The 20203-nt window shown below is 45.3% G+C and overlaps 1 protein-coding gene across 2 annotated transcripts in view; it reads left to right on the top strand.

Annotated features, from left to right (window-relative positions):
• Positions 1-210: 210 nt before the first annotated feature.
• RING1 (ring finger protein 1) overlaps positions 211-20203 on the top strand; it is an 86219-nt gene continuing 66226 nt past the window's right edge. Inside the window, exon 1 of one of the 2 annotated variants that reach the window (XM_086920637.1) lies at positions 211-472. The gene's annotated coding sequence lies outside the window, so the exon portion shown is untranslated. The remainder of the gene's footprint in view (positions 473-20203) is intronic. The other variant, XM_086920642.1, reaches the window with a different exon arrangement.

Genomic DNA, 20203 nt, shown 5'->3' with positions numbered 1-20203 from the left:
AGCGTTCCCAAAAATGTCTTCTCTTACCAGGAAATACCACCGTTAACAGAAACATGCTGCAAAATCACCATAAACTTCCTTAAATTATCCATCTTGATCGGAAGCAAACGTGGTTGACAGAAATTTGCGGTTGCCATTCGTAACCATAGTAACCGAGTAACAAAATGTCCGCTCTACGTTGCGTGCCATTGCGTAGAGACGCCTCGGGTCAGAGGTTGAAAGCAGGCTCATGGAAAGACACCGGATGCTGATGACGCTCTGGATCTCCGCTAATACACATGGGGATTCCACGACGTCATCAGTGTGAAAATAACTGCGCCACAGAAGGATCTCTCTTCTGACAAACGGTGAGAGCACGTGCACACAAGTACAAGCGCAGCTGCAGCTAACTTACAGTTAACGAAGGAGATGTCATGCGATTGTCTTCAAACATGGAAATAACCACTGAATGACAGAAGCTGGGAAAAGTGCGGTGAGTTACTTGTCTCTGTCAGCAGTGCTCCTTCAATTTACAGTAAAGGTTTCATAGAGTTTCACTCGGACATGGCAGCAGCTTACTTAGTGACATGGATTTCTTCTGAATTCTTCTGTCTACATGTCACTCTAAATGCGAAAGTCTCCCTCGTTGAATATGCTCTCAGGTCAAACAGTCTCAAAATGCAGTAGGCTTTTTTAAATATGAACGTTCAGGCTGACCATAACTGACACCAATTGAGTGTTGAGAGACTATGAATATGCCTTGTGGCCATGTAACTTTTGATATAGATTTTGTCTGATGTCCCCACGCTGGAATATTCATGTACACAATCTGCGCAAAATTAATGAAATAAAAGAAAGTCTTACTGTACTTTGAAAATCACTTTGCACAGCATCCATTCTGTGACTTGTAATAGTAACTTGTTTAGACGGTGAACAGCACGCTTGTCTGGGGGCTGTCCGATGTGATGGACACCGGTAGGACTGCACAGCGCGCTGTCTTTGTGCTTGTTTCTTATGTTTCATTTGTAGCTTGATGTATTTAAAGAAAGGTACCTGTGAGGCCTTGTGAATGTCTTTTCTGTCGCATCTTGTTCCTTTTGGTCTGTTTAGACATCCGTTACTCGCAGTATCTTTACTCCAGCGCATTGTAGTGATCATGGTCAGGTTTCTTAGGCCACTTGTACCTTGATTTAAGCGTAGATACGTCTCCTAGTCGTCGCCAAAAATAATATGTAGTAATCCGAGATGACACCAGTATGATGTAGTCAACGTAGGTTTATTGTGGTAAAGATAGTGCAGGTAAATAGTCCATCAAGGTCTTAGTTAAGTCCTATCACAGTCCTACCGGGAGTAGCCTGCTGGCTGCTCAGCCCCATTCATCCAACTGTCACTCTCTCTCAGACACTCAAACCTTCCACACATAGCTCACACACTCAACGTTCCATTTAGAACACACACACAGGCTGAGCAGCTAGGGAGAAGAATAACATGAGATATATAGTAAGAGGAGAATACAACAAACACTTCCGTCAAAACTTTATCATGATGTTCACAACTCTTCCCAACAATCAACACGTCATCTTGAAAGCATAAAACATTCTGTATTCCAACCAAAACTTGTTGCATCACTCTCTGAAACACCGCCGAGTGAGGTTCCGTGACAATTGTAAGTGGTGTTTTCGACTCGCACGAATATGGTCGAGTCTGGTATCTATGAACCGCAAATGACGAGTTTAGTGGGTGTACGCGTTTACGCTGTGCTAACCTAAACCGTTCGTTTGTTTCGTGGGTTTCTTCATCTGAGCCCACGGGTTCCATCCTAGATACGGCATCCATTTTGTTTCTTGCCCTCAAGTAGCCAGCGAACGGACGCTGTCCGCTTCGCGACCCTGGGATTCCCAAACTCTTGCGGAAGACACGTCTCCTTTGAAGGTGTCTTTATGATGAGGGGGATGACACTGTAAGGCAGATGGCCCCGCTCGAGGCTCATCTTGCCGTGCCGCTCTATTCATTCATTAAGCACGTCCCCTTTGATGCCTGCAACTCGTGTTTCTTGGCGCCACCCCTTTTACACCCTTTTCGATCTGTTTGCTGTTTCCGTCTTCCTCTGCACCTGTTTCTGTCTCTTCCTTGATTCATTTACTGCTGATTGGAATGTACTAATGGTGGGAAGATGTACTTTTACAGTTGGGAACCGCCAAATGCTACTGTAGTTATGTTCCGGGCCCTGAATACATGAAAGCGACCCCTTATGTCTTTTACGATGGGAACCAAGTTGTAAACCTTTGTGCACCATGTTATCCTATGCTCGAGAACTGTATAAGAGGAGCGATCCACAGATACAATTTGAAGCAGTCTCCTCGAACCTACACATGTTGTACTTCTTGTGACTTCTGTGTTCCCTGCAGTAATAAACCTCGAATCTTTGACGCCGAAGGAAGTGTCCCGTGTCTCTGTCATTTGTACGCCGGAACAGGTTACCCACGAAGGTTTTAGGTGTTATCCCTGGCACCGCTGGGTCTTACCAAAAACCCAGTCCTTCAGTTGGCGCCCACGTGGGGCTGCATCAGTGGTACCGGTCCAAGCCCGACGATCGTGAGGAACTTCGTGTGAAATCTCCGAGGGAAGGTGCACCCCGCTTCATCGATCCTGTTGTCGAAACAAGTGGCCCGACGACTTTTCCCGCGAAGATCCCCGCCTCCTGACGGCTGCGACGGACTGCTGCCCTGACTGTAGACCTGTTTTGGCGCCTGGCGTAGACCTTGGTACAGCGAGACGATTGACGGGCCTTCCTGGTGACGCCATTGATCTTTGAGTTAAGTATTTGTGGGTCGCTCCCAGAGTCCTTTGTTGTGGGTGCTTAGTTGTTGCATGGTTCCATTGCATTTGTGGTTCTTGGTACTTTGTTCTTTGTTGTGATATTTGACGTCTGCAGTCGCCAAAAACCGAGGGTTTTTGCTCTTTGTAGGGATATTGTAATCCTATAACCCTAGTCGTTTGTGAAACTCGGTTAGTGTGCACGATGCCTGGCCGTAGTACTTTGTTCAGTTGCTTTAAAAGTTGTGGTACGGATTCCCGATTGGAGGACTCGTGTCCGATACCTCCGATTGGAACTCCAACTTATGAGTTGTACAGCCGACACGGTTTAGGTCCAATTACGTTCAATGAGTGTTGGGTTCGATACACTAAGAAAGACGGTGTCCTTAGTTGGCCACCTCATGGTAGTTTTGAGACTCCGATTTTAGATAATCTTGAAGCTAAATTGTTCCAAAGAAAAGCAAGGCCGGCCATGTTTGATTCCTTTCGGTTGTGGCGTAAAGAAGCCAAGCAGAAAGAAATCAAACAGATTAAACGTAATAAGAGAGAAGGTATTGTTACTATGGTAAGAAACGCAGAGCAGTTCCAGCGAGATAAGGACGATAAGGAAAAGGAAGTTTTCGATAGAATGCAGCGCATGACTATAGATAAGTGTTACCCCGCTTTACCGACGGGTACGGATAAGAAGGAGGAAGTAGCAGAGGACCCCTTGTTGTCCTATCTCTTGAAATCGCCACCTCCGTATGCGCAGGGTACCGCAGTTCCTGTGGTTCCCCCTGTTCCTGTTCCTGTACCTGTTCCCCAACCTGCTCCTGTTCCTGTACCTCCAACTGTCCCTGCTCCTCTGCCTACTTCTGTCCCTACTGCTCCTCCACTTGTACTCCCTCATACTCCTGTTCCCGCTACTCCTACTGTTCTGGTTACTCCTGCTGTTCCTTCTGTTTCTGATACTTCTCTTGTTACCCCGTTGTGTTACCCTAATACCCCATCTACTGGACGTCGTGTTCCTTCTGTTGCTGCTAACTTTTTCAATTCTCTTGGACCGATTCTTGAGTCCGCTGGTTCTGATGGTCCCCAAAGACGAAGTCAGCTTCCCGGTAGTAGGGAACGTGACTGTCTATATGATATGGCGATGGCTTGGATGAAATATCCCCTTAGAAATCCTCCACGTGTGGTACTTGATACGTTCTCTCAGTTCAACGTACCGACACAGAGGTTTGTCTTTGAGGAGATGTGCAAGCTTTTGCGTGATCAAATATCGGTTGATGCGTCTGATGATACATTGACTGCTCTAACTAATCTTCAGCTTCAGTTTGCAAGCGTAATGATAGTGGGTAGCAATGTTCGACGTGCTGTCGAGCAGTTGCTATCTTTTCGTCCTTGTATAATGCCTCGAGCATTGTTTGTAGAAGATATTGAGGGATCGCCAGCAGCGCCTGGTCAGTATCCCATGCGCGAAGTTCCACCAGTGTGGATGCCGGGTGATGCTGCTCAAGTTCCACCGATCTTGCCACATTTCCAGAGAGTGTGGATACACCTCCCATGGAAACGATCAGAAGTTTTGCAGGTGAAGCAATCTTTGCCTGACCCTCACAAAAATCCTGCTGGGTACTATAAAGAGTTGTCTCAGCTAGTGGATGCGACGGTGATGAATCTTGCCGACATTGATATGTTGTTTGGCAATGTCGTACCGCAACCGGTATGGGCAAAGATTCGTCAGCAAGACCATGCAGCAGAATTAGGCGGTGACTGGGCTGCACTTCTTGCTGCAGATGCTTTGCAAGTTGGTGGGGCCAAACCCGAACAGTTGATTGCTAATCTCCCTCAGAGAATAATCACTCTTATGAAAACGCTTATGCCAGCTATGAAGGTGAATTGGGACAAGTTGTCCGCTTGCAAACAGAAGAAGGACGAGAGTGTCTCTGATTTCTTTACGAGATTTGAGGAGGCATTCATTGATCATAGTGGTCAGGATATGGGCACTGAGGGAGGTCAGAGATTGTTTGTGGACAAATTTGTGTCGAATTTGTTGCTGGACTTAAGCAGCAAATTAAGAAATTCAGAAAGTGCGTGGGCTGTTTCCACTTCTGCTCAGATATTGGCTACGGCCCAATATTATGAGAATAGAGAGAAAGAGGAGAATGATCGTGCCGATAAAAAGACGAAAGAGCTCAAAACGAAGGTGTTGTTGCAACAAGCGTATCCTCCACGTTCGAATCAGAATGATTCGCAACAGCGGAATCGATCGCAGTCTCAGCCGAATAGGTCGCAAACATGAAATGACTCCTCTTCGCAGAGATCTACGTTGGGGTACAATCAGTGCGCCTATTGTAGGAACGAGGGTCATTTGAAATTCGATTGTCCAGTTTTGAGTGAGCGTAATAGTGGTAATTCATCTAGAGGAGGTCGTAGTGGTCCCCAACAAGCATCACGTGGTAGAGGTCGCGGTGCTCAAAATGATCATTCCAATAATTCTTCCGATTCTAATAATTGTTTCGATCAGCGTGGATCATCGCAAAGCAGATCTGCTCAGTACAATGTAGACGATTATTTCGTCGAGCAGAACACTGACAACGGTAATTACTAGGACAGCCATAGACAAGGAGAGGGAGTAGTATCAGTTCCGGTTGATCAGAGAGGGCCTTACGTCGCAGTTGCCACCTCGGGCGTCGTTGAGCCTTTTCTGTTGGACACTGGTGCAGCGAAAAGTTCTATCATGCATTCGAAACTCCCTGGCGCACCCTTGTCTGGCTTAACAAATGTTTCCGTTGGATTCTCTGGCGCCCCTGTTAGCAATCCGGTTTCGTGCCCTTTGCCCCTTGCAATTGGGCCGCGTGAGCTGAAAGCTCCTTTGATTTTGACTACTGGTTGTGGTGAGAATCTTTTGGGCCTGGATTTGCTGAAACGACTATATGCGACTTTGTATTGTTCTCCTGCGGGAGTGAAGCTTACTTTGGGTGAGAAAGTTATCTCTCCTATGTATTTGTTCATCGTCAAGCTCCCACCGGAATTGAGTTCTCTTCCTGCATCTTTGTGGGCAACAGGTCCCAATGACGTGGGCCTGCTTGATATCTCCCCTTATGTTGTTCATCTGAAATCTAATGTGCGTTTGCCACGTATTCCCCAGTATCGTATCTCTCTTGATGGTGAGCGAGCGCTGTTAGCCATCATCTACGATTTGATTGAGAAAGATGTTATCAAAGAGACTCGGGGAAACGTGTGCAATAGCCCTGTGCTGCCCATTCTGAAACGCACTGACCCATCGAAACCCCCTGTTTATCGTTTTGTCATTGATTTACGGGAGGTGAATAAAATTGTGATTCCTCAGTTCCCTGTGGTGCCTGACATTACGGCTCTACTGACTCTGATTCCAGCCTCTGCATCTTGGTTCTCAGTGATTGATCTGAAGAATGCTTTCTTCAGCATTCCGATTGCTGAAGAGAGTAGGGACCTTTTCGGTTTCTCTCTTGGTGGCCGCAGCTTTAGGTTTAAATGCGCTCCTCAGGGCTACTGTGAGAGTCCATCGATATACAGCCAAGCCTTGAAGAGCCAACTTGATGCGTTTATGTTGCCGGCTGGTGCGGCCTTGATCCAATACGTCGATGACTTATTGGTGGCTGCAGATACTCAGGACATTTGCAGAATTGCTACGGTGTCATTGTTGCAGCATCTCTGTTACTTACATCACAAGGTGTCACCTTCTAAACTGCAATATTGTTGTCAAGAAGTAACCTATCTAGGTCACTTATTGTCAAAGGAGGGAAGAAGGTTGACCCCAGAGAGAATTGCAGCGATTGCTCGTATGACTGTGCCAACAACTCAGAGAGATGTGCGTGCCTTTTTAGGTATCACGTCATACTGCAGGCAATGGATTCCAAATTTTTCATTGCTAGCAAAACCATTGGTAGCTCTTACGTGCAAGGATGTCCCAACTCCTTTACCATGGACGGAAGAATGCCAGAAAAGTTTTTCTGAATTGCGTGACGCGTTGTGTTCGGCCCCTGTGTTAGGTACCCCTGACTACAGTAAGCCGTTTACACTATACGTTCACGAGAGGGAAGGTTGTGCGCTGAGTGTTTTAACGCAACAATTTGATGGTAAGCAGCGTCCATGTGCATATTTTTCCTCGACCTTGGACCCAGTAGCTAGAGCATTGCCGAGTTGTTTGAGAGCAACGGCGGCAGCTGCGGTGTCCATTCGACAATCTGCAGGATTGGTCATGGATAATATGCTTACGGTGATGGTTCCGCATGCAGTTGACACTCTCTTAAATCGTACAAAAACTCAACATCTCACGAGTGCAAGGTTGTCTGGTTACGAGTTGACGCTTTTGGCAAGTCACATTCAGATAAAGCGCTGTAATGTCCTGAATCCGGCGACGTTGTTGCCGATTAGTATGGAGTCAGACGAAGTAGCGCCTCACGACTGCTACTTACGAACTGAGGAGGAAACAAAAGGTCGTGTTGATTTGAAAAATACTCCATTGGAAGATCCCGATGGGACCCTGTATGTGGATGGGTCGTGTTTTAAGTTGCCGAATGGTGATGTGACGACTGCGTATGCTGTGGTGACATTGAGTACGGTTGTGGAGACTGCGAGATTGAATCAGAATTCTGCACAGGCGGCAGAGTTGATTGCCTTGACTAGAGCGTGCGTGTTGTCGAAAGGGAAACGAGTGAATGTGTTTACTGATAGTCAATACGCGTTTGGTGTTGCGCATAGTTTTGGACGTTTGTGGAGAGAGAGAGGTTTCATGACATCGCATGGTACAAAGATTCAGCACGGACAGCTCGTGAATGATCTTTTGGATGCACTTACATTGCCCAAGCAGGTGGCGATTATTAAATGTAGTGCACACCGTAAGGTGACGGATGACGTTGGTCGTGGCAATGCGTTTGCGGATGAGATTGCTAAGGAGACTGCCCGGAACCTTAGCACTAGAATGTATGTGACGAGTTCAGTAAGGTGGCCTGCAGAAACTGGTATGTGTGAGGACACTATTGAGAGTGTGAAAGCGATTCAGAACGAGGCCACCGAGACTGAAAAGACGAAGTGGAAAGAGAGTACGGGAAAGTTGGATGCGAATGGTTGCTGGATTGATTTGTCGGAACATAAGAGGTGGATGTTGCCGGATGCGTATGTGCTGGCTGTTGTGACGATGGCACACGGCTTGGCACATATTAGTGCGAAAGGTATCTGCAAGTTGTTGTCCCCTGTGTGGAAGAATGATGGTATTACTAAGTGTGCTGAGAGATTGGTTAAGAATTGTATGATATGTGTGCTGTACAATCCTGGTAAGGGAACTCCTACACCCCCTGGCCATTTTGCTCCCCCTTCATGTCCCTTTGAGGTGATTCAGTTAGACTTCATCCATATGGAGCGATGCAATAACCTGAACTACGTTTTAGTGGTGGTTTGCGCATTCTCCCGATGGATCGAAGCCTACCCTCTCAAAGACAACACTGCTCTGTCCACTGCAAAAATCCTACTGAAGGAATACTTTCCTCGGTATGGAATGCCACGAATTGTATGGTCTGATAACGGAAGTGAGTTTGTAGGGAGTGTGATGAAGAGTGTGTGTAAGGGCCTTGGAATTACACAAAAATTCCACAGCGCCAATCATCCCCAGTCAGCAGGTTTGGTTGAAGGGTATAATGGCACCCTTAAACTGAAATTAGCGAAGATCCAGGCTACGACTGGTCTCTCGTGGCCTGACGCTTTGCCCTTAGCTCTTCTGTCAACCAGGGCGACTGTACACTCCCGAGTAGGGCTCAGTCCCTATGAGATTGTGTTCGGCCGCCCTGCAAATGTTTGGGGGGTCCCTAGACCCAGTGTGTTCTCTGATCTTGAGTACCCAATGTTGATCGATTATCTTCATGATCTGACTGCTAAACTGAGGTTAATTCACCAACAGGTCTTTGAAGCACTGCCGACGCAGACGGAGGGTCCAGGCCACCAGCTCCAGCCTGGAGACTGGGTTGTGACGAGGAATTTCAGCCGGAAGCACAGCCTTGAGCCTCGTTTTACTGGACCCTACCAAGTTCTCCTTGCCACGAGGACTGCTGTTCGTTTGGAAGGGCGCAAGAATTGGGTGCATGCCACCCATACTAAAAAGGTACCTATACCTTTGCCAGCAGACTCGTGGGTGAAGAAAGGCATTGCATCGTCTGAAACTGAAGCTGCTCCGAACTTTGTCCCTTTTAGCGATGCTCAGCCTGTCGGAGATACCTCAGTGCAGCAGAACGATATTTTTGAACATTTGTTATCACAAAACTCAAGATCTGAACAATTGACTGGTCAACAGAACTCTGTCTCATCATCGGACCAATTGTTTGACGAGCAGACACGTCCTGGGAAAAGCCGATATTTTCTTCGATCCAGTACTAGAGACTAATAAAATAAGAATATTTGCTTTCTCCCCTGACATTCACGTTGCCCCATTGCCACTGTCTAGTTTTGAATACACTTGCCAAATTGTAAATTTTGAAAATTTTGAGTCTTTTCCACATATGTGTTTTTGCTTCCACAGCTAGCAGATTTTTGTATATATTGTTGATTAAAATACCTTACATCCGGGTGGACCGTAGGGCCGCGCGGGTACTTCCTTCTGGTTAGTAGGTCTTGACACTAGGTCAGAGACCGTCGATTCCTAGGAACTCCTGGGGATTGACTATTGCTACACAGAACGAAGTGCGTCAAGAACATAGCGGACGGTTTTAGAGGATGGCTTTCTCGAAGCTGTCGGACATGGAAAAGGCTCAGGCTAGAAGACTCGAGTTGCGCAGAATTGCACACACTTTGCTTCATGTTTCAGGTGTTCCTTCTATTTTTAACTGTTTCTTCGTTATTGGTGGGTGGGGTGTATTACATGATAGTCATTGTTGCCTTCTGCCTCACCTACCCCTTCTCCTGAACCTAAACTTACTACCACTGTTTCTCCTCATTCCTTCCACATCTTACCCCAACACGAGCAGGCTAGACGTGCGGAATTCATGAATAATTCCTTCATCCAACTCCTTCATCAGCATCAGTTGGTGATGAATACTACCAATTGTTGGGTGTGTGGGTTAATGCCACATACCACCGATAAGGGAATTCCGTACTTGGTCCTTCCTTATAGTTCCCAGGGTTCAGCGCGAGCATTGCAAACAATGTTTCGAAGTGCACTAGATTCTTACCCCACTCGAGAGCCACGTTCTCCACACTTTGGTCCTGGTCCGTACCATAAGCCTTTGGCAATAGCGATTGCAGATTTAGATAGGGATATCTATGAGCCGTCGCTCATCCCAGAGGAAGAGGTGCGAGCCTATAGGGATCTCAGTGAGGTTGAGTATAGTGCGCTCGTGGGCGAAAGACAGCTTAGGAGCTCGTCTCCAATATGGGTCGTACCCCACCTTGGTAATTTCTGTCTGAAAGGCCGTGGTCGAAATCAGAGGGCTCACCTTGGAGAGAGTGCTTGCTCTGAGACGTATGTCTTACCAATGCTCTCTTCCCCTGTTCTCCTGACTGCCAAGGGTACGTACTTTGTCTGTTACGACCGTGCATATACATGGTTGCCCCTTGACTTTGCGGGCACCTGTTATATTGCGAATTTGTTGCCACCGACTTTTACAGTCGCCTCCGATTACCACAAGACTAGAGTTGTGAGGGGCGTGATTAGCAAAGAGGACACTGCCGGTCAAGAGGCAGAAGACTTTTTCAAGGGTTTCTTGCCGTTTTGGGGGCCTATGATCAATAGTAGGAACCTGAGACAGTTGACTCGAGAGGTGGAATCGACAGCTAACATCACTGCCAGTGCCCTTGGTAATATCACAGCAGAGCTTCAGGGGGATAGGTTGATGACGTTGCAAAATCGTATGGTTTTAGACGTTGTCTTAGCAGATCGAGGTGGAGTATGTAGAGTGATCCATTCGAGTTGTTGTGTATTCATTCCAGACAACGCTCCGACTGTCTATCAAGCCATCTCGAAGTTGCATAAGATCTCTGAGTCCATACACGTGGACGTAGGGGATTGGACGCTACTCGGGTGGTTTTGGGGCCTGATGTCGACTTGGGGTTGGATGATTCTGATGATCATCGGGGTTGTCGTAGCATTCCTGTTCACGTGTTGCCTTTGTGTGCAGTGTGGTCCTGCTTTATGTGGCCTCTGTGCTGCGACGTGTATAAGGCAGCCGCCTGTTACCAAAGGAACTCTGATGGATAGAATTATGTTGCAGCAGCATCTAGATGGTCTGATGAATATCGAGATCGATTATGATTCCGACTAGTGCTTGCCTACATGAGGGCAAAAGGAGCGTCTGAGGTTCTGTGACAATTGTAAGTGGTGTTCTGGGAGTTACATTTCCTTCCAAACCTCTCCCCCCCTTAAACAAATGTACAAGGTGTTTATGATACGTTCTCACCCTGAAAGGCAAACCCCAAAGGAAATATCTGAAATGCTTGATTCCCCAGGTGCAAGCGAGAGCTTCCCTCTCAATAACGGAATAAGAAACTTCAGCTCCCTGAAGTCTCCTTGATGCAAATCCTATGATCTTCTCCACACCATCTGAAATCTGGGACAGAACTGCACCAATCCCTACAGCACTAGCATCTGTGGTAACTAAAGTCCTAGCTTTCACATCAAAATGACCAAGAGTCGGTGCATGCAAAATTCCTTTTTTAACACACTTGAATGCTTCATCACAAACCTCATTCCATTTAAATGTAACACCATTCTTCATCAACACCCTCAAAGGTTCTACAACATCGGAAAATCCCTTTATAAACTTTGAACAATATTCAGGTAGACCCAAAAAGGATCTAAGCTGATCTTTGTTGGACGGTATAGGAGCATTGTTAATTGCAGAAATTATACTCTTCTTAGGCCTAATGCCAAGACCAGATATCTCATGGCCCAGATAAGTCACGCTATCTCGTTTTAATTGACACTTTTCCTTCTTTATGGTCATGCCATTATCTTCCATACGTTCCAACACTTCCGTCAAAACTTTATCATGATGTTCACAACTCTTCCCAACAATCAACACGTCATCTTGAAAGCCTAAAACATTCTGTATTCCAACCAAAACTTGTTGCATCACTCTCTGAAACACCGCCGAGTGAGGTTCCGTGACAATTGTAAGTGGTGTTTTCGACTCGCACGAATATGGTCGAGTCTGGTATCTATGAACCGCAAATGACGAGTTTAGTGGGTGTACGCGTTTACGCTGTGCTAACCTGAACCGTTCGTTTGTTTCGTGGGTTTCTTCATCTGAGCCCACGGGTTCCATCTTAGATACGGCATCCATTTTGTTTCTTGCCCTCAAGTAGCCAGCGAACGGACGCTGTCCGCTTCGCGACCCTGGGATTCCCAAACTCTTGCGGAAGACACGTCTCCTTTGAAGGTGTCTTTATGATGAGGGGGATGACACTGTAAGGCAGATGGCCCCGCTCGAGGCTCATCTTGCCGTGCCGCTCTATTGTCTCAGTTATGCATTCATTAAGCACGTCCCCTTTGATGCCTGCAACTCGTGTTTCTTGACGCCACCCCTTTTACACCCTTTTCGATCTGTTTGCTGTTTCCGTCTTCCTCTGCACCTGTTTCTGTCTCTTCCTTGATTCGTTTACTGCTGATTGGAATGTACTAATGGTGGGAAGATGTACTTTTACAGTTGGGAACCACCAAATGCTACTGTAGTTATGTTCCGGGCCCTGAATACATGAAAGCGACCCCATTATGTCTTTTACGATGGGAACCAAGTTGTAAACCTTTGTGCACCATGTTATCCTATGCTCGAGAACTGTATAAGAGGAGCGATCCCAGATACAATTTGAAGCAGTCTCCTCGAACCTACACATGTTGTACTTCTTGTGACTTCTGTGTTCCCTGCAGTAATAAACCTCGAATCTTTGACGCCGAAGGAAGTGTCCCGTGTCTCTGTCATTTGTACGCCGGAACAGGTTACCCACGAAGGTTTTAGGTGTTATCCCTGGCACCGCTGGGTCTTAGCAAAAACCCAGTCCTTCACGAGGTGGACCCCAATCCAAAGGGCATCCTACAATACCTAAATGCACCCAGCGGAGTCACAAAAGAAGTGAGATGTCGAGATTGTTCATCCAAGTCTATCTGGTGGTAAGCTGCAGACATGTCAATCACGCTAAAAATCACGCCACCACCCATAGCACTTAACATCTCAGAAATGTTTGGTAATGGTTGCCTATCCATCCAAATGTTTTTATTTAAGTCTCGGAGGTCCACACAGAGCCGAATCTTAGCTCCCCCATCCTTAGGTGCCACGACAATGGGGACGAGCCATTCAGAGGCTTCAATGGGTTCAATTATTCTCAAATCTAACAGCTTATCTAATTCATCTTTGAGAGGGGCCCTCATTAAATGCGGCACATTTCTAACTTTATGAACCACTGGGACCGCTGGCGCATTCTTCTTGAGAATGATTTTGTGCGAAAACCCCTTTAATTTCCCCAAATTGTTAGAGAAAACATTGGGAAATCTTCTCATAATGTCAATCTCAAAACTATCAACATTTAGGACAGAAAGTGAAGAAACTGGGACAGCAGCATTAGGATTCAACAAAATACCCAAATCCTTCTGGTGGCGCCAACCAAGCAAGTTGGAGCCTTGCTTTGTCAGGTAGACTCGTCCAAATACTTTCCTATTTGAGAAACTTATTACCATCCATTTGAGTCCAAGGATATCTATAATCTTGCCACTATAACCTACTGCTTTAATATCTGGCACCCCCCAAGAAGCAACATCACTATTATCCCCCCAAACTTCAATGTACATATCTTTAGATAATAATGTATAAAGGCTTCCAGAATCAATTAACATTTTAACATCTCTGGTCTGAGGATGCTTCTCATCCCTGCTATCAAAATGAATTAAACAGTGTGGCTTTTCTAATTTATCTGTACTCTCGGAAGGTATATCAACAAGAGAGACATGTTCTTGGATACTCTCATTGTTAGGTAACCCTTCAACACACAACATTAATTCTTGAACATTTTCGCAACAATCATCAACATCATTGACATTTTGTGTTTTAGCATTACAAACTTTTGCTAAGTGGCCCCTTCGGCCACACGTTCTACAAATAGCATTTCTGGCCATACATCGCGTACTTGATGCAATATGCCCAGGAGCTCCACACCTGTAACACTTAATTTGACGAAAGTTTCCTTGTTGTCCAACATTACTTGGACGATACGTAGGAAATTTACTAGTAGATTTAAAATCAATTTTTGCAGCAGGCTTAACTATTTTAGTCACATCAAAATTAGCCAAAACGTTAGAAGCTTTTTCACTATGTTCAGTCACCTTTACAGCATCTTTAGATGCTATCAAATTGGTACACATGTCCATTTCTTTAATCCATAAGTCAGTATTTTCAAGCCCCTTAGCAATTTGTATTGCTTCTTCCAAAGTACAGTCTTTTATGAGTAATTTTTCTCTTACTTTCTTGTTATTGGTGCATCTAACGATCTGGTCCCTAATTAGAGAATCACTTAAATCTTTAAATTGACAATTTAAAGATAGTCCCCTCAAAGCTGCAACATAACTAGAAATGTCTTCATCGCTCCTTTGTGCACGACAAAAGAATTTGTGTCTTTCTAAAACAGTGTGGATTTTAGCTATAAACATTTTCTCCAACACCTGCATGCTCATTTCGTAGACATTAGTGGGTTGACCATTACCTATACCCAAGGATATCTCTGGTAAATCTTCGTAAAGTCTCCTGCCTTCTACTCCTAAATTATGGAGTAAAATTGCCTGTCTGCGAATTGGTCCAAATTTGTCTGCACCAGTGGCAAGAATGTATGTCAAAACAGCTTTTTCTATTCTTTCCACGGCACAGTGGGCTCACCAGGGGTAGGCAGAAAGGAAGGAGGAGCAGCAAATGATTGGTCAGCCATAACTGTAGAAGGAATGTTATACGTTCCACACAATGCTTACTCTAATGGTTGAAGACAAAATACATCAAGAACAATGTCCCCACAACCTTTCCTAAATGAACAATGTAGAAAAGAGTTCCCACTACTTTTCCACTCTTACGGTTCATATAATGATTACAGCATCGCTCACAAACCATTATTGTTCCAGGTTCGTTGTTGGTTCTTGTTATGATCTTTTTATCGATTTGCGTTGTTCTCCGCCGTTAAATGCCAGGAAATAATTTATTAGACCAATTCAAGATGGCCGCCACGTTTTTTGACGCTACGTGTGATGCGTGATGACGATGGCACAGGTCGCGCGGGTGACTGCCGGAGCAGTAGCAGTGACGCGAGCAGCTTCTGACGCCAGAGCTTGGCAACAGTAGTGCGAGCTTCCGATGACGGCGTTTAGAGACAACATGTAGGCAGTTTCAAGCACTTCAAAAGATGCACATCGCAAAAGAATGAAAATTTGATGAAATTGCTAATTCCAACTAAATCCACAAATAGTCTGCAACTCCAATCGGCAATGACGGGTAAAAATTGCTAATGACGGTTAAGCAGACATAGATAAACAGTTTGAAATGGCACAATCAAGTACGTGGAAAAAATTTCTTGTAGGTTCTTGTAAGATTAATAAGAAAAAAGTAGCTTTAAATCTTTTAAATCCTCAAGGAAGTAGGAAAAAAATAAAGGAACTAACATCCAAATCCAGTAGAGTTATAATTGAAGGAGTAAATATATACTACCAGCTCCAGGTAGTATCATCCAGGGGTGGAGGTCAAAGGCAATCTGTCCCCTGCCAGAGTAGTAGTCCCTCGTCACCAGTGTAAAGATGAGTCCAAAGCAATTTGTAGAAGGAAGTAAACTTTACTTGAATAAGAATACATGAGAAGACCTCCAGCTCCTTCACCAACCTCTTCTTACTGAGCTCCGCTTTACAACATAACATTCTGAGCTCCTAGCAACCCGCTCAGTGTTCCATTAAGCATAGATCCTAAGAGGTTCCTGATCACCTGGCAGTGGTTATTCAGCAGTCTAGGCATCCATTCACACTATCATGTTATTTGAGGTACTGGAAAATTTTTCAAAAATGAATCCTTTCCTCCGCTAGTGAAATTGGAATGGTTTTACATCTCCTGCTTGATGGGTTTCATAAAGGCCATTCAGTGGCTACCTTAAAAGTAGAATGGGCTGCTCTTCGGGCTTTTCGTTGTCAACTTGGGGAGTTATTGGATAATGATCTTTTGGAGTTACGGCTCCTTAAGAATTTTGCTCTTTTCAGACCTAGGACTCCATTTTGTTGTCCTTGATGGAATATGCCACTAATTCTCCCTTCTTTGCAGGGATTTCTTTCACCTCTTTCCCTGGTGGATTTAAAGTGGTTGACTGTGAAGATTTTATAGATTGTATTTTTGGTTACTATCTTATCAGCTCAACTAACAGGGAAATAAGGAGCTTTGTTGTGTATCTCTCCGTGTTTACAAATTTAGGAAGATGGATTCATTTTAAGAACTGCCCCATCTTTTGTGCCTAAACTTCTTTCCTTGGCACACTAAGAAAAATAGAGATTTCTTTCGTCTTTGTTTTCCTAATCCTTCTTTAGAAGATGAGAGGTTGCTGCACTTACTGGATGAAAAATGAGTCATTTCATTTTCATAAAGCTTTATTCGGTACATATCAAAAATGACCATAAAAGCACAAAATAACATACATATATAGACAACAATGCAGGGATAATCAGTAAAACACTCATATATTAAAACATCATACTTTTTCTAGCATGGATTGATTTGTATAAAAAGGTAGCAGTAAAAAAGCAGATATCCAAATTATGTATATTAAAAATCATTTTCATTGCATCGTTTACAGAGCGGACTCCATATTTATAAATATCGGTTTTAAATAGACAGTACGGAAATTCTTAAAAAGATTACATAGCAGAAGAAAGTGCAGTGTGCTTTGTTTGGATTGACCGTGGCACGGGCAAGGGCCAACCGGGTGCTTTTTAGGAAGTGGAAAAGCTACCAAGTGATGTACAAGCCCGAGCCTCAGCCTAGTAAGGACAAATCTGCGTGAAGGTCTTGTCACCTCACTTAAGTATAATTGGAACCCTTCTCTTTCTACAAATTTATTATAAAACATACAGGTAGACAGTAAACCATTGATGCTCGCCCGCCTCTTAACTCTGTAGGTCATAAACATGACCTTCATCTCGGGTTTTGAAATTGCTACAGCAGCATACGGGTCAGCCACAATATTAATATCACAGATTTCTTTAAAACTGTATACTATATATCTTAGCCAAGGGATCCTAAGATGATTATCCAGAGTGAGACAATCATTAATTACGAGTCTATTAAGGGCTGCTACCTCCTTTTGCCAGATAGAGCACCAAATCATTAGCGGCCTTAGGGATATCAAAATCTGACAAGTAATTCATCCCTAGTTCTCTGTGGATTGAATCAATTGGGGCTGAGGTTGGTAAACACAATAGTTTTTTGAGGAAAATATTTTCCTCAGTTTGCAAACAGCCATTAGAACAGTGTCCCCCACCCAGGTCCCATATAAGGCGATAGACACACATCTGGATTGATAAATCTGCATCATATCCATAATGCGCCTGTCGCCTATCTTTGCCGCAAATCTGAAAACCCCATGGGCACTTTTGGCCATCTTTGCACGCACATTGGTAATTTTGTGCGCCCATGTTCGATCTCTGATGAAGGGGATTCCTAAATAGCAAAATTTATCAACTTGGAGCACTCTCTCTCCATCAATAAAAAAGGTGTGGGACCTCTTACAGCCTACCCCACAGATCATAGTGTGGGTTTTAGTTTTATTGATAAGCAATTTCCTGTCCTTAATAAAAGTAGAGAACCAATCTATTAAACGCTGAAGGCCGATGGGGGTCCTAGACAGTAACACGGCATCGTCTGCATATAACAATACCGGCATGTCAAGCCCATTTACCTGGGGAGCATCAGCACTTGTTGTTTTTAAAACTGCATCTACCTCATTTATAAAAAGGGTAAAAAGCAGGGGAGCAAGGAAACAGCCTTGTCTTATACCACTCCTAACCTTAAATTTAGGGGAACACTCCCCCTTTGCCCCATAATGAACACTGGTTTGAAGGTTTTAATGCAACCGTGCTAAAAAGAAAATGATACCTTCCGGGGCCCCAAGTTCTATCAGCTTCGTCCAAAGGGTGGAATGATCCACCAGGTCGAAGGCACTACTTAGATCTGTGAAGCAGATGTAGAGCGAGCCCTTTTTAGCCTGGGTATATTTCCCGATAAGCAGATCTAAGTAAACACTGATCTAGCGTTCCACGCCCTTTCCTGAAGCCATATTGGTGCTGGCCAAGATCCCGTTGTCCACTGCCCATTCTTCCAGCTTTACCAGTAATACCCTGCTCATGATTTTGACAGAGGAATCTAATAAGGAAATAGGGCGGTAATTTTTAACGTCCGCCCTGTCTCCCTTCTTATGGATTGGAATTATAATAGTTTCCCCCCAGGTCGATGGAACACCATTGCTCACAGCTGCATTAAATACAATAGTTAACACGGGGCTCCACAGCATCGGGGCAGCTTTATAGACATCAATCGGAACCCCGTCCGGCCCCTGGGCCTTCCCCCCCTTGCTGGCACTAATACCTTGTTCAACTTCAGCTATTGTAAAATCTTGAGGCACTATAGGCCAAGATCTATGATTAGCACCACAGGGGTTATCAGATTTAAATATAATAGAAAAATGGGTTACCCAGGCCTCACTGGTAACATTGGACGTAAGATCTGGAGTCGTATCATCTTCTAGGAAAGGGGAATTAACTGTTGCCCAAAATAGTGCACAATTAGACATTTCCGCTGCTTGTGTCAGCTTTCCCCAGGCCTCCTGTTGTAGCTCTACCTTCCTATTTTTGAGAGCTATCGTATAATCGGATCGCAATTGGGCTACCGCTTTCTTGTCCCTCGGCCTGCTTTAGTTCGCTAAGCAATGCAGTGCAGGTGTGATTGCCAAATTTGGTAAACATTGTGTCTATAGCATTATTAATGCATATAAAATTATTTAAAATACATTCTGAGTCATTATCAGTATTCAGGATGTCATTAATTTTCTCAATGCACCCTTTAACTATGGATTTTAATACCGCCTCAGATTTCTCTCCCTTCCATCTTAATCTCACCCCATTGGGTCTGTGGGGTTCAGTATTCTCCACAATTCGCGTAATGGGTATAGACCTGCCATCCCAAATAATAGTTTCTAAAATAATACAATTGTGGTCACTCAGCGAGGTTTCTTCAATCCTTGGGGCCATACAAAGTGAACTAATATTAGATGATACAACTACATGATCGATAACAGAGTTTGCATTTCTACCCGTATATGTAGGGATAGTATGCCCATGTTCCTCCTTAACATAAGCCAAAATTTCCAAGTCATGACCCGCCATTATTTTGTTTAGTGACTCACCATAAGAATTATGTGGGAAATGCAGATCATCTTCTTCTAGATTAATTTTAACCCCACTTACCCCTCGGGTAGACATAGAACTGTAGTGTAGTTCCTAGTTTCCCACTAGGCCCTGCGCATTGGAATAACATAAACAGTAGTATCGACGTGGAACTGCAGATATTCCAGGCCTCCACTGACTATGCTAAACTTAATTGGGTTGTGTTACCAACTAGCTCAGAGGTCACTGGAAACTTTCTTCTCTGTATAGGAATCCGGGATGGTTGAAGGTAGCGACGGTCCGCGGCGGAGCCAGCAGGTCCCGATGAAGGTGGTGGTTACAAACGGTCCGCGGCCACGCCAGCAGGTCCCGACGACGATGAAGGTTTCAGAAGGTTGCGGCAGCGCCAGCAGGTAGGACGATAGTTCGCAAGGTAGGACTACGGCAGCGCCAGTAGTCCGTCAAGGATGAGTTCTTCACTGCGTCTCTCGACTCCAGGATACAACTGCCTTCCTGCTCTGGAGCTGCCCCAGTTATAGGTCTGGCCCCCTTTGATGTCCGGACCCTCGCACTTGGAGGTCGGGAGGTCCGGGATGAGGGAGTCCAGACACCCAGCAGGGGGGTGGAGCCAGTGCCCGGGGGAGCCGGGGGCGATCGGCACCTGGCGGGGGAGAGCCATCGACACCTCTTTCTCCCATTGACCTGCCAAGTAGTCCGCTCACCTCCTGGGTGGATGGTGGTGCCGGGATGTCGGGGCCTGGCCAGGCCCAGGGTTAGGGTCGATCGGAGGCCACGCGGCCTCGTGGTGCTGTGTCCAAGATGGCGCCCAAGCCGGGCGAGGGGGCCGGTAGTGATTCGGGTCCATGATGTGGAGATGTCCAGGGGCAGGGGTCCCATATGAGATGGGAAACGGGTGGTTGTTGCGTGTCACACCTGAAGAGCCGGGCTCGGGCCCAGTCGTGCGGGGAGGGAGCAAGCCCTTCATGTGGCCTGTCCAACATGCGTCCCCCCCAGCTGAAG

The sequence above is a fragment of the Lissotriton vulgaris genome, chromosome 5 (genome assembly GCF_964263255.1).
Source record: "Lissotriton vulgaris chromosome 5, aLisVul1.2, whole genome shotgun sequence".
NCBI classification, from domain to species: Eukaryota; Metazoa; Chordata; class Amphibia; order Caudata; family Salamandridae; genus Lissotriton; species Lissotriton vulgaris.
The sequence above is the reverse complement of the archived record's forward strand: the minus strand, read 5'-3'. Positions and strand labels throughout refer to the sequence as shown.